We start from the raw sequence: 15142 nt of genomic DNA on the forward strand, positions 1-15142 counted from the left end.
CCCCATTCTCGAAGAAAACTTTCATCTAGCCGCTCAATTAGGGTTGCAAGCAACTTTTGTGTATCGATGAACTTGCATTGTACAAACTCCAGCGCTGAATTGATATTTTGAACAGAGCAGTTGAACTCGTGAAAATCTCCAATTTCCTTTACATATCTTATTTCCTGTGCTTTTGCCATCAGTTCGAACGCCACATTTTCTGGAGCTCCGTATATGTTGTCCAAAATGGCTAGAATTTTCGATGGCTCCTTGGCCGACATCAACAAAATGTCAACCTTCTTACGCGCTGCCCCTTTCAGTGACTTATCGAGACGATATACATCCTCTTCTCCAGAATACTGACACTCGCTCCCCGATTTTATGAACTGCGTCTTAAAATGTCGCCAAGCCAAATGAGAGGAACCGTCAAATTCCAGATTTTTATTGCCTAAGCTTTGTCTGGCTAACATGGTGATTACAGTGCTTTGTATGTTGTTGTCGCCGTTGGAGATCGATAGCGATTCATTTATCGGGTGGTCTCAGACATGACAGATTTTTGGGAGGAGGTAGACGAACGAATCAGTGCTACAGTAGTGTTCAAAGTATGTTTTTTGCTCACCAAAGCTTCCGCGCGTGCATTCAGAACTTTCACCTCTAATGACAGCTGTTGTATTTCATATTCATGCTCTTCGATGACGTCAGCAGAAGCGCCCCCAGTTTGGGCTTTGCTTAGCTGTCTTTTTACACCAAGCATCAATATTTCCTTTTTGAGATTTCGTCTTGAAGTTCCACGTTTTCTACATCGATGGCTTCTATTCCCCTTAGTACTTCCAACTGGTTCATGTTTTCGAACTGGTTCTCGGACTGGTTCGCGTTTGATGCTTGTATGACGTTCCCGCTTGATTTGCCAGAAGTTTCGTACGAAATGGCGTCATAAATTTTTGATGCCATCTCGGTACAGTCTATCCCTTCTTGCGGCGAAATTTCTAGGAATTGGCATACTCGTTGCAAAGCGTTTGCGCCCAGCTCTTTCGAGATGCAGTCGATGTGTTCCAGCCTCTTTTTGGAATCGTAAGGTAAACCCTTGAATTTTCGTAGTTCGCGCTTCACGAAATTATCTCCAACAAATTTTGTATATATGGCGAAATGAACGTCGCGCAATTCTTGCGACTTCAACGCCTCCAATTTCTTTTCTACCACTTTTGGCCAACTCCACATTTTTATTAACTATTGTGGACTGTATTATGCGCTTTAATGATCCGGCTCGAAGGACCAATTTTTATGTTGTGGAATTGGCCGTGGTTTTTATTATTATATATTTTTTTAGAGAGCTTTATTGTTTTATTCTTTTAGGCACGTTTTTCTTCGCCATCGTTTTATACAGAGTGTGACCATCTCTTTTTACAACAAAAATGATAATTGACTTATATACTAGATTCATGAACAGAAATGGTATTTTTCGGTAATATTGCTTAAATATAAATAAAGGGGTATTTTCTGCGACACAAAGGATAAGCTTCAGTGGATCGCAGTATGGCAGCTGCTCAACCACTTACAACACCTTGCCTGTTACAAAAGTCGTTTACAATTGATTCTAGGCTTTGTCATTGTATTAAATAATGTTTTAATAAGTAACTAGCGCGGCATCAGGTGATCGAAGATCCTCCCAATTTACTATGTTTCAAATAACATTGGCATCACATCCATTGTCGTTTATAAAATAAACTTTTAATGGTTTAGAAGCCATACAATGCAAATTGCCCCTTATTTATCATTGCAGTCCAGCACGGATACGACCTTAGAGGCGTTCAGGCATAATCCAACGGACGTAGCGTCATACCACTGTTCGCTCGAACAAGTATTGTGCCATTGGTCCGTACCTGCGGTTCCTCTCGTACTACGCAGGAATGCTGTCGCAACAACGTTTTGTCATTAGTAGGGTAAAACTAACCTGTCTCACGACGGTCTAAACCCAGCTCACGTTCCCTTGCATGGGTGAACAATCCAACGCTTGGTGAATTTTGCTTCACAATGATAGGAAGAGCCGACATAGAAGGATCAAAAAGCGACGTCGCTATGAACGCTTGGCCGCCACAAGCCAGTTATCCCTATGGTAACTTTTCTGACACCTCTTGTTAAAAACTCTTTAAACCAAAAGGATCGATAGGCCGAGCTTTTGCTGTCCCTGTGTGTACTGAACACCGAGATCAAGTCAGCATTTGCCCTTTTGCTCTATGTGTGGTTTCTGTCCGCACTGAGCTGGCCTTGGGACACCTCCGTTATTATTTGAGAGATGTACCGCCCCAGTCAAACTCCCTACCTGGCAATGTCCTTGAATTCGATCATACCTGAGTAATTGGAGTTATACCAAAAATTTCAAATTGAAAATACATAAATGCAATCTCTCATTAAAGAATTTGTTTGCGATTATATAACAAACTCGTGATACTTTGATCAAGAAGCTTGCATCAAAACCCAATACCATAAGATATAATAAATATATCCGTATAATGGCTAGGAAATGATACACGTTCCATTTAATCAAGTAAGTAAGGAAACAATAAGAGTAGTGGTATTTCATTGGCGATATCAAACACAAGGAATAATATCTCCCACTTATTCTACACCTCTTATGTCTCCTTACACTGCCAGATTAGAGTCAAGCTCAAAAGGGTCTTCTTTCCCCGCTAATTATTCCAAGCCCGTTCCCTTGGCTGTGGTTTCGCTAGATAGTAGATAGGGACATGAAGTCGAGTTTATTTAACGTGACGTGTACCCATTGATAGGGTGTACAACCACGGTACTCTAATATGCCACATTTGTGACATATAGTACAGCGGGTCAAAATAATGCGTCAACCAACGCCCTTCAGAGATACTGCTATTGCAGGATCTCATCAGTGCCTGTTGAATGCCATGCTGTCGGACATGACATTCCCCCTGGGTAAGGAGCGAGGCCCATCTTAAACCTCTGCTGGTCTATGGGTACAGCACCCGGTTGTGTAACGCAACTCCACGCTGAGTCCAATGACTCTCCCCGCATTTGGGTATCAAACCACAGCCACTACGATCTCCCACTAGGGGGCCAACCTCTAATTGGGCTAGCCTTGGGCTACTAGCCCATCCCGTAGTACCGAATCACAGCTTCGGTCGGCTGTTCGCAGTCGAAACTACTAGCCATATGTGTCCTCGACAACACGGAATGGATCGTCCTCGACTCCCCCCAACTAGGGTTCGTCTACCAGATTGCAGCTCTGGCGGGCTGTTCGCAGTCGAAACTACTAGCCATTTCTGTTCAACACGAACATGGAATGGATCATCCCCGACTCGCCCCTCATGGGGTTTGTCTACCAAATTGCAGCTTTGGCAGGCTGTTCGCAGTCGAAACTACTAGCCATTTCTGTTCAACACGAACAAGGAATGGATCATCCCCGACTCGCCCCTCATGGGGTTCATCTACCAGATTGCAGCTTTGGTGGGCTGTTCGCAGTCGAAACTACTAGCCATTTCTGTTCAACACGAACAGGGAATGGATCATCCCCGACTCGCCCCTCATGGGGTTCATCTACCAGATTACAGCTTTGGTGGGCTGTTCGCAGTCAAAAACTCTAACCCCTTTTTTTTTACAAAAAAAAGGAAAGAATAATCCCCCCCCCCCCCCCCTTTGGGTTTTTTTTTAAAAGATTCAGTTTGGGGGGCTGTTCGCAGTCAGAGACTACTAGCCATTTTTGTTCAACACGAACAGGGAATGGATCATCCTCAACTCCCCCTCATGGGGTTCGTCTACCAGATTTGCAGCTTTGGCGGGCTGTTCGCAGTCGAAACTACTAGCCATTTTTGTTCACCTGAACAAGGAATGGATCATCCCCGAGTCACCCCGATGGGGGTTCATCTGCCAGATTAAAGCGCTCTGGTACGGCTTTGCAGTGTGTGTGAGGTACTGCTACCAGTTTTGGCCCGTCCGACCCGGCACTGGTTGATCCTGTGTCATTCGCCGCCTTCTAAACGCCGCACGCGCAAACAGTTCAAGCATCTGAAGCTGCTCCGGTGTGTCTAGGACCCGGGAAAAGACCCAACGGGTATCTTCCCTTCTAACACCAAGTCCATCAAGGTCTCGCAAATCCGTATAGAGCGGGCAAGCAACTAACACGTGCTGCCAGTCTTCGCACGGCGCACCACATCGACATGTGGGCGTCTGACTTAGACTTCTCCGATACAGAAATGCGTTAAGCGATCCATGGCCAGTCAGCAGGAATCCAGCATGAAGTCCAAAACCAAAGTCCTTCCGGCTGAAAACGAAGCATGCGTCCGGGATAAACTCATGAGTCGGTCTACCGCACTCATCGTCATCCCACCTGCGTTGCCACTCGCAGCACATGCGCTCGTCCAGCATCGCCTTCATCTGCCTCCGATCCAGATTTGTTACGTCCAGACCGAACAGCCAATCGCCTTCCTCCAGCGGGTGGGCATGCTTCACCTTGTACCTAATTGCCAGTTGCTTGGCAACCAAGTCCAGAGGTGGGGCTCCAGCAAGCACCTGCAGTGCCACAGTGGACACTGTACGGCATACCGGTAGGCATCCTAAGAGCATGACTCTCTGGCAAGAGCAGAGGTGCCTCCTGGCGACCATCGTACTCTTAACCGCGGAATACCACACTGAGGCACCAAATAGCGCACAAGGCACCATGAGTCCAGCGTAAACAGTGCGTCTGGATCGGGGACTGAGACCCCAGTCGACCCTCAGAACGCGACTGAGTGCACCACTGACTCCAGCCAACTTACCGCGTAATCCTGCGATGTGCGGCTGAAAATTAAGCCGCTCGCCGACTGTGATGCCCAGGTATCGGTATTGAGTTACATATTGTAGGCCTGCTCCTGCAAACTCTACAAAGGGTGGCCTAGTAGCGGCCAATCTCCCTTTTAGTAACATCATTGCCGTCTTGCTGGTCGAAATCGAAACTCCGACTTCAGCTCCCCAAGCTCCCACGACGGACATCAGCTCCTTTCCACGACGTTCCAGCTCGGCTCTCGACCTTCCCTCGACGAGGACCAACAGATCGTCTGCATATGCACTGAATACGCACAGGGGCTCCAAACGTTGGAGCAGCACATCCATCATGGTGTTCCAAATGAATGGTCCACTGATGGATCCCTGCGGACATCCTCGAGTGACCTCCACGTCAACCTCTCCGAATCTGCTGGTCATCCTCGCTTTTCTGCCACTGAAGAAGCTTCTCCATAAGCTGGCTTCTTGGCATCCCGCGTCAATCAAGCGGCGCATAACCGCGCTCCACTCAACATTGTCGAAGGCACCCTTAAAATCCACGAAAAGACCCAGCACGTATACCGCCTGGCTGGCGGCAACGCTGGCCTTCACATGGTGCCAGGCATCCTCAACACAGCGTCCAGGTCGAAAGCCGAATTGCCATCTATTTCCTTCCGGAAGCACCTCTTTCATTCGATTAACCATAATCCCCTCTAGCACCTTGCCAAACACTGGCAGCAAGCAGATGCCCCGATAGGAAGCTGGATCACTCCTTTCCTTGTCGGGGCCCTTGAGGAGCGCCACTACTCTCGGGCATTTCCACTCAAGGGGAAAATATCCCTCTGCCACACAGCGAGATAACAACGCTGTTATGTGCTCGGGGATAGCACGCCATACTGCCTTGCAGATACCACCTGTGATGCCGTCCAATCCGGGAGAGCGCCTGCTCTTCAACCGGGCGACGCATACTCCGATCTCGAAGGCTTCGAGAGCCGGTGTAGCTCCGCTTGGAATAGCAATGTCGTCGCTCGCTGCCGCAACTGGAAAGAAGTTACGGAGGAGGAGACTCGCGCAGTCGTGCCAGGTTACGACCGGCCTGCCATCCTCGCGAAGGCATCCCAACTCTGTGGACCGCTTTCGTCCTCGGCATATCTTGTATGCATGCCCCCATGGGTCATCTCTGTGGTCTCCAACGAAGTTCCGCCAGTGATCCTCCTTCGTCTTCAGGATGAGCTTCTTGAACTCGCGGACAGCCGTCCGCAGATGAGTTGCCAGAAACTGCGCAGATTCGTTCCCTCTGCGCCTAGCATCCTGGAGCCTCCGCCTAAGTCTCCTGACTTCATGACGTTTTGTACTCAGTTCAGTGGTCCACCACTTTACCTTTCCAGCGGCTCGCGACGCTCTGCGAACTAACACCCTGTCGCACGTAGACTGTACGGCAAGGCGTAGTGCAGACACCGAGGAGTCCAACGGCGACATTCTAATGTGCTCCAACGGAAGGTGCTCCCGAATTTCCTCTACCAGTACGGAGTCAAACAAACGCCAGTTAGCATTTCTGAGCTTCCAGGACGGCACAGGAGCAAATGTGCTCTCAACTGTGTCTGGGGAAGGCGTCACCACAACGGTGATAATGTTGTGATCGCTCATCTCCCACTCGTCCACGCTCCAGTCATACGCGGCCCACGTAGACGCTGCTTCGCTAACAATTGTTACGTCAATATCGCTTTGTCCACGGCGATTATCGAACGTGTACACCTCGCTGAATCTGTTGACAACTCCGGCTCGGCTAGCGAGAATCCAATCCTCTAGCTGCTCACCCCGTCTGTAGTTCAGCTGGCCACGATAGCTATCGTAGCGTTTACTGAACCACATCGGAGATACAGCATTCGAATCTAGGCAGAGGATGACCGGAGTACTGCTCGCCAGTAGCAGTATGGTATCCATGTACTGAAAGACGCTTGTCAACTCAGCATGCGCATGGCAGTACAGTGAGATCAGGTAAATCGATCCGAATTTACCCGTAATCCTCACGCATACTCCAGCCTCGGTGATCAATGACTCGACCGGCAGGCAAATGGCATCTGGATCGTCGATGATGACGGCAGAGTTCCTTCGGTGTCCCTCGAAGATCCGACTGCCGAAAATTCTCATCCCGGTTGGGAATCCAATTATTCGGCCGTCCAGGTCTGTGTGGGGCTCCTGCAGCAACGCAAAGGAGTGGCCGAGGTCACGCATACGCACACCGATATCGATGCACGCAACGCGACCCCGACCACAATTGGCTTGGATGAAACTAAACATTGTTAATGTCTAGCTGCAAACCTCGCCTCCTTGGCAGCGAACAACGGGCAGTCCATCGAAAGCATCAGATGCCCTGATGGTCTACCATTAAAGCGACAATTCCGGCAGTCCACCGGGTTGTCGCACTTCCGGACTTTGTGTCCTTTTTGTCCGCATCGGAAGCATGTATCTTCCTTTGCCCCACACTTGGACACCTTGTGGTCGTAACTTGCGCATCTGTGGCATACATGGGTTCTTTCTATCCAATGGAACCTGTAGCTGAACCAATCGATGTAGAACCTGTCGCTACCTTCCAGTAGGGCCGCTGCCGAGTCGTCTACCTCGATGGTGACGTTGACTCTTTTGTCCTCCTGCGCAATCCAAGGCTTCGACACTATGTGTACTGCCTTCTTGAAAGACTCTACCGTCATCTCCTTGAAGTTGCCTTCATAAAGCAGCTTCATGAAGGCCTCCGGGGTATGCTTCTTGTTTAAGCCTATCACCCTGAGTGAAGGCCTTGCCGCTTTATTTTGCCGTACGTTAAGGCCAACTTCTGCGAACTTCTTGTTCGCTACCACCCGCTTTAGCTCGCCTACCGACGGCGTGCGGATCACAGCGCCTCCGCTCTTGAGCACGCGTACTTCATGTACACGCACTCCAAGCGTCGGTGCGACCTCCTTCATCACCCGTTCGGCCACCTGCTTACTCGACACGTTCGGGTCCCGACTCGTGACCACCGCGGACCACGTCTCAGCTGGCTTGCTGAAGCGTGGTGCGGCGACCGGCACTCCGGGGACGGGGACAACGGGAGCAGCTCTGGCGGTGACCGCGGGGAAGGCAGCGTGGTATGCAGCAGTATGCATAGCCACGGGTGCAGCAACGGGGGTAGCAACATGTGTGGTGGGCGGCTGTGCAGCAGGTTTGCTCGCTGCCGCTTCCAACAAAGCATTCCTGAGGGTTAGCGATGTCGCCAACTCCTCCAGTCGTCTGATGGCAGACGATAACTGCATCGCAGCTAGTGGCTCCATGCCAACCATGGCATTTCTTATGGCTTGCCCTGAGGCGCCAATCTCTGCAAGAATTGCAGACGAGCCACTGGCGACGATTCGCCAAGCTCCACTTCGCGGCATTTCCGTCTCGGAGACGGCTGGTCCAGCGGGAGGACTCTCAGCATCAACGGGCGAGGCAACGGCAGCCTTCCGTTTGGCTGGCTTCACGGGCGGAACGGCGGGGGCGGGCATGGACACGCTGTCCAAGTGCGGCTTCTTGGCGACGGGAGCAACTTGCTCAAGCACCGGCGACGAACGCGCCGAGCGAGCCTTTGCCTTGCGGGCCTTCTTTCCTCGCTTTGAGACGACAAGCGTCATCTCCGCGCCCGATTCGTCCAAGGTGTCACTAGCGGTGACTCCCATGGACTCCGCGGCCGACTCAACGCCCGACGCAGCGCTGCGGGCGCTTTCAACAGCGCTGGAAGCGCTCATCACGCTGACGGCGCTTCCACTACGCTTCATCAAGCCGTTCATAACGACGGCTCTCCACGAATTTTCGTGGCACGAAAAAATTCGAAAAAAATTTTTTCGTGTCACGCACGAACTATCGGCTCACGACAATCGGCTCACGCACGAGTCCGATCACGCACGCCGAATTTTGCACTTGGCCCTTTTAGCGAGGGCACACTGTACTATCACTCTTATCGAGTGTCCACTGTACTGGAGCACGTGCTCACACACACACTCGCACTGTCACTCACACGCACAGTCAACTGGTAAACAAGTTACCGTTGCTTGTTCGCTTAATCCACTTGTTTACTCCAAGTAAACACTTTACCGTTTAATCGGCGTCTCCGTTTTACACTCGCGTTCGAATTTCGCTACTCCGCGATACGACCGCACGCAACAACAGTCAAAACAAGACTGAGTAGATAGGGACAGTAGGAATCTCGTTAATCCATTCATGCGCGTCACTAATTAGATGACGAGGCATTTGGCTATTTTTTTTTTTTTTTTTTTTTTTTTTTTTTGATCGCTAAGGAAGGAAATCTTCTAAAGATACGAGCAAACCTTTATGGAAAAATCTCGCATGCACGATTCACTGTGTCATCAGAACAATTAAGTTCTACAGTGCCTACGTACTAAAACCACCTCAATTCTATAGATGTGCGATGTTTGTACCTTTTTAGGTGTTATGCCAAGGTAGCAGGCAAAAATATAAGAAGCTAGAGTATGATACGCCTAGCTCTCGTATACCCAGCACAATACATGAAGTATTTGAATGACGTCACTCCGCCGTTCACTGCTCTGACGCTAATGATTTTGCTATCATTAGCGGTGAGGAGGTCCTTTGCTATCAATCGTTTGACCGACTGACCGCTCCAGACTCCTCTCCAGTTGAGTGTGACGGAGTGAAACTCGATGTCACCTGTCGCTCCGAAAGATCGCCGCAGTTGTGATCTTATGTCAGCTCTGTCGTACCTTTCAACCTTACGCTGATGCGCTTGGTCTAAGGAATGTCCGTCTGTCACCACCTGGATGTCAATCACATAAATGTGATTCTGTCGGATTCCCACCAGGTCCGGTTTATTTAACCCCGAGTCGCAATGCAGACTTGGTTCGACATGGACAACGCAGCCTCTGCCTTCAAGCCCCCGCTTGACGGCATTTACTACGCTGTTGTGTCTAGCTACCCGCCTCCCATGCGTACGATAGCATTTTTGCAAGATGTGGTTTGTTGTCTCGGGAGCATCACATCCTGCACGACACCGTCTCTCCAATTCGTGCCTTCCCCTCGTCGTACGAGACTTAGAGGGTAGGGCATTTATCCGCAATTTGACACCGTGTAAATATTCCTTTCCTGTTAGCAAGCGCGTGGGCTGACTCACCCATCCATGTTGCGGGCCATAGTGACCCGCTTCACGGAGACCGCAACCATCAACAGACATGTACAACCTGTTTGCAAAATACGAGTCAATCTCTGGACGCGAAACCAGCTGCACATTTTCCGCCTTTAATCTATCTCGAGCCCTTTGCATTTCGCCGTCAATGAAAGAGCTAGCTACCTCGGATTGTTCGAGGTGGGGCCATTTTATATTGCTCAATCGCTTCAGACGCAGCATCGGCGCTATCCATCTAACTGACGGAATCCCGAGACCCCCACAAGTGTGGGGGGCGTGAAAGAAAGCAACTGGTACATCCAGCGGGAGGTCTAACCACCTCCTCACGAATTGCCGTACCAATCTGTCACATTTTCTTAAGACGCCTATCATCACACTCCCAAGTGTTAGTTGGTGATAGAGTTGTGGGATAAGGACAGTCTTAAGTGCAAACAACTTCTGTTGTGGTTTCAGGGGGGGCTCTCGATAATCTTAATAGCTTCGGACCGAGGTCGTCTGCTGGACTATATCGAGCCCGCCCATCCGCAGTGAACCGGATTCCTAAATACTTCCACTCTTCAGTACGCTTCAATGAAGGACACTCGCGCTCACCTACACGAAAGCTCCGTCGTTCAACGACAGTACACTTTTGCTTGGCTTGCCCCTTTATACTGATAGTGAAACACTTGTCAGAATTCAGGGTGAGTCCCACGGAGGCCAAAAAGCCTACCGTGGTGTCCAACAATTTCTGAAGCCCCATCGGAGTTTCCGCAAATAGCACCAGATCATCTGCGAACGCTGCCGCGCTTGTCATGGTATTTCCGACTTTGGCACCAATCTCTTTGGGGTAAGACCTAAGTAACCTGTCAATGACAAGATTAAATAGCAAGGGAGATAGAGGATCGCCCTGCTTGACGCCTCTCGCTGGTATGAAAACCTCTGATCTCCATCCTGCCCCATTGAGGGAGGTACCGCCGCCCTTATACTGTTCTTCTATGAAGCTGACAAAATTTGCTGGAGCACCATAGGCCTGTAAGGTGTTGATAATGGCCCGGTGTGATACTGAGTCAAAAGCCTTGCTGACATCCACCGCCGCAAGGTAACATGACTTCCACCTTAAATGATGCTCCCGCAAAATAAGATCAACCATCGTCGCATTATCAGCGCACCCATCGGTAGGTAGGAAACCGCGCTGCCTTGGATCCCAATTGACTTTAGAAGCCAGCCGAGAAGCCAGAACAGCGTTTAATTGCCTGACCAAAACCGAGGGGACTGTTATTGGACGATAGTCTTGCGGTCGATTTGCCGTCACAGTCTTCGGGATAAAGATAGTTCTGGCCAGCCGGGTAGAGTATGGTATTTTGCCGCACCAGAGAATTAGGTTCATTATGCGTAGCATAATGCCCGACGGTACACTTCTGAATGTTCGTGGAGTGATACCATCAGGACCCGGAGCACTTGACAACTTTAATTTATTTTCCCTCAGGTCACGTGGCGTAATTGCTGACCAAACTGTCTCAAGCGAATGTTCCATATGGAACCTCGTGTTATCGCAAGAGCATGTGCTGGGATTTGTCATTATTTGTCTCCAATAGGGCTCCATAATTTCTTGGTTTGGCATAACCGACTCATCTGTTCCATCAAGCAAGGATCTAATGCATCTCCCAGTGTTCTTATCCCAACGACGCTGAACCTGTGCGTATTCTTGTTGTCTTAACTGTCTCCTATTACGAGGTCTCCGAGGAGGTCTCGCACTGATGGTGTGTGGTTCATTTGGTGGTGGAAATATATCAAGGAGATAGTTGGATAAGCATTGGAGAGTGGTTTCCTTCCCTACGGTCTGCGCACTATCTACGATAGATTGCAAGACCTGGGCTCTCCACCGGGGATTACATTCTACGGGGCTATAGCCCCGCAGTATCCGCATGATTTCCCAGTTCGACTGTTCTTCTGATGGATTGATTGGTTGCGCTTCCGACGATGATACTTGGTGGTGTCGCTCGATTAAACTAGGGCGACGCTGTGAGGTATTTGAGTCCAACGCTTCTGGGGTGTGAGTAGATTGCCCTCTTATCTGCTCCAATTTTTCCTTATATTCACCCCTCTTCCGAAAACACTTGATTGCTTCGGAGCTACGGTGAGTAAATACTTCCGCTAGCTTTTTATTAGGAAATCTCAAATTACCACTTGCTTCGAGCTCCACCTCCTTTCTCGCCATCATCCACGCTTCTTCCTCACTCCATCGGAGTTTTACATCTTCACGTTGACGTTGTGTATCTAATTCGTCTCTGTGTTGATGTGACATGTGAACTCCGAGCCCTCTTCTGCTACTAAAGAGGCGCCCACATACTGTACAGGGAATCTCGCTAGCGAGGTTAACCACTGCTATAGCCTCTCTCGGTTGGTCCCCAGGACTAGTTGTCACTGAAGTTGTTGTGTTATAATTTATCCGAGGCACAGTATTTCGAGATTCACCAACTTGTTCTTGGCTCAAGGGGCTGGTAACCCCAAGAGTTGCTCCGCCGCTCGAATTAGCTACCGATAGAAACCTAGAATCTAGGAATTTATCAGCACCCAGGAAGCACCACGAGGAGGTTTCGAGTCGACTTGATCTGACTAACGACTTATGAATTACAGTGTTTAAAACACCCCTTCTGCGCTTATCAGACCCTGCTTCCCAAAGAGAGTCATAGTTACTCCCGCCGTTGACCCGCGCTTACTTGAATTTCTTCACTTTGACATTCAGAGCACTGGGCAGAAATCACATTGTGTCAACACCCGCTAGGGCCATCACAATGCTTTGTTTTAATTAGACAGTCGGATTCCCCAAGTCCGTGCCAGTTCTGAATTGATTGTTAATTGATAATCGTTATAATTTAAAAGAACTAATTAAAATTAATTAGTATTCTTAAAAATTTTAGCAAGAAAGTTCCACAATTGGCTACGTAACTAACTATCCGGGGAACAAATAACTATCATAAATGATAGAAACTCTATTTACCCAGAACGAGCACATAAACCATGTTATTGTTTCCCAATCAAGCCCGACTATCTCAATCTTCAGAGCCAATCCTTATCCCGAAGTTACGGATCTAATTTGCCGACTTCCCTTACCTACATTATTCTATCGACTAGAGACTCTTCACCTTGGAGACCAGCTGCGGATATTGGTACGGCCTGTTGAGAAGTTTGCGTATCCCCACCATAAATTTTCAAGGTCCGAGGAGAAAATATCGACACAACAGTATATGTCATGCTCTTCTAGCCCATCTACCATATCTCTCTGCGAAAGACTTCCATGGTAGTACGGCTATAAAACAGAAAAGAAAACTCTTCCGATACCTCTCGACGGCTTCTTTATGGTCGTTCCTGTTGCCAGGATGAGCACGAGGCCCATATTTAATAACAAACGGATACTCAACAGGTTACGGAATTGGAACCGTATTCCCTTTCGTTCAAAATTATTCAAGTGTTTTACTTTAGATTAATTTATTTGACATATTTAAAACTTGAAAATTTTCGGCTTTCGCCTTGAACTTAGGACCGACTAACTCGTGATCAACCACTGTTCACACGAAACCCTTCTCCACTTCAGTCCTCCAAGGTCTCATTCGATTATTTGCTACTACCACCAAGATCTGTACCAATGGCGGCTCCATGCAGGCTTACGCCAAACACTTCTAAGCACACCATTGTACCTTCCTACTCACTAAAGTTTCAAAATTTATATTATAAATAATATAAATCATCTACTTTAGCGGTAATGTATAGGTATACAACTTAAGCGCCATCCATTTTAAGGGCTAGTTGCTTCGGCAGGTGAGTTGTTACACACTCCTTAGCGGATTTCGACTTCCATGATCACCGTCCTGCTGTTTTAAGCAACCAACGCCTTTCATGGTTTCTGTATGAGTTGTTAATTTGGGCACCGTAACATTACGTTTGGTTCATCCCACAGCGCCAGTTCTGCTTACCAAAAGTGGCCCACTGGGCACAATATATCATAACCTTAAACTTCATATCAAGAAAGTTAAGGTTCTTACCCATTTAAAGTTTGAGAATAGGTTAAGATCGTTTCGACCCTAAGGCCTCTAATCATTCGCTTTACCAGATAAGATTATTTTATATAACATTTAAATGCACCAGCTATCCTGAGGGAAACTTCGGAAGGAACCAGCTACTAGATGGTTCGATTGGTCTTTCGCCCCTATACTCAATTCTGACAATCGATTTGCACGTCAGAACTGTTTCGGTCTTCCATCAGGGTTTCCCCTGACTTCAACCTGATCAAGTATAGTTCACCATCTTTCGGGTCACAGCATATATGCTCAAGGTACGTTCCAGTTAGAGGTATAAATAATATAAATATCATTATACATAACTATATAGAACGCCCCGGGATTGTGTTAATTAACTATAAATAGTTAAAAAACTAATCCCATTATTAGTCAAGTTAATTATGCTATTAGGTTTATATCCCAATAACTTGCACATATGTTAGACTCCTTGGTCCGTGTTTCAAGACGGGTCCCGAAGGTATCCTGAATCTTTCGCATTGTTAATCATACAAGTGCATATAATAAACACAGAAAATCAATGATAATCATGCTATTATATAATTCCGAAAAATTAACGCACTGTATTCATATAAATCTATCAACACTTTATCAAATTAATGACATTTATTCTATGTTAAAATGCAAGCAAAATAATTTAAATAAACTATAAGTCATATTTTATGATAAATTTGGTTCATGTTAATAGATTACAATGTCCTTATATGGAAAAAATGCACACTATTATTATAATATTATTGAAATATTACAACTCTAATGATGAATTTTCCATAATGGATATTCAGGTTCATCGGGCTTAACCTCTAAGCAGTTTCACGTACTATTTAACTCTCTATTCAGAGTTCTTTTCAACTTTCCCTCACGGTACTTGTTTACTATCGGTCTCATGGTTATATTTAGTTTTAGATGGAGTTTACCACCCACTTAGTGCTGCACTATCAAGCAACACGACTCTTTGGAAACACCATCTAGTAATCATTAACGTTATACGGGCCTGGCACCCTCTATGGGTAAATGGCCTCATTTAAGAAGGACTTAAATCGTTAATTTCTCATACTAGAATATTGATGCTCCATACACTGCATCTCACATTTGCCATAAAGACAAAGTGACTTAGTGCTGAACTATTTTCTTTTCGCTCGCCGCTACTAAGAAAATCCTTGTTAGTTTCTTT

This window comes from Drosophila tropicalis, unplaced genomic scaffold (assembly GCF_018151085.1).
Source record: "Drosophila tropicalis isolate 14030-0801.00 unplaced genomic scaffold, ASM1815108v1 contig_906, whole genome shotgun sequence".
NCBI lineage: Eukaryota > Metazoa > Arthropoda > Insecta > Diptera > Drosophilidae > Drosophila > Drosophila tropicalis.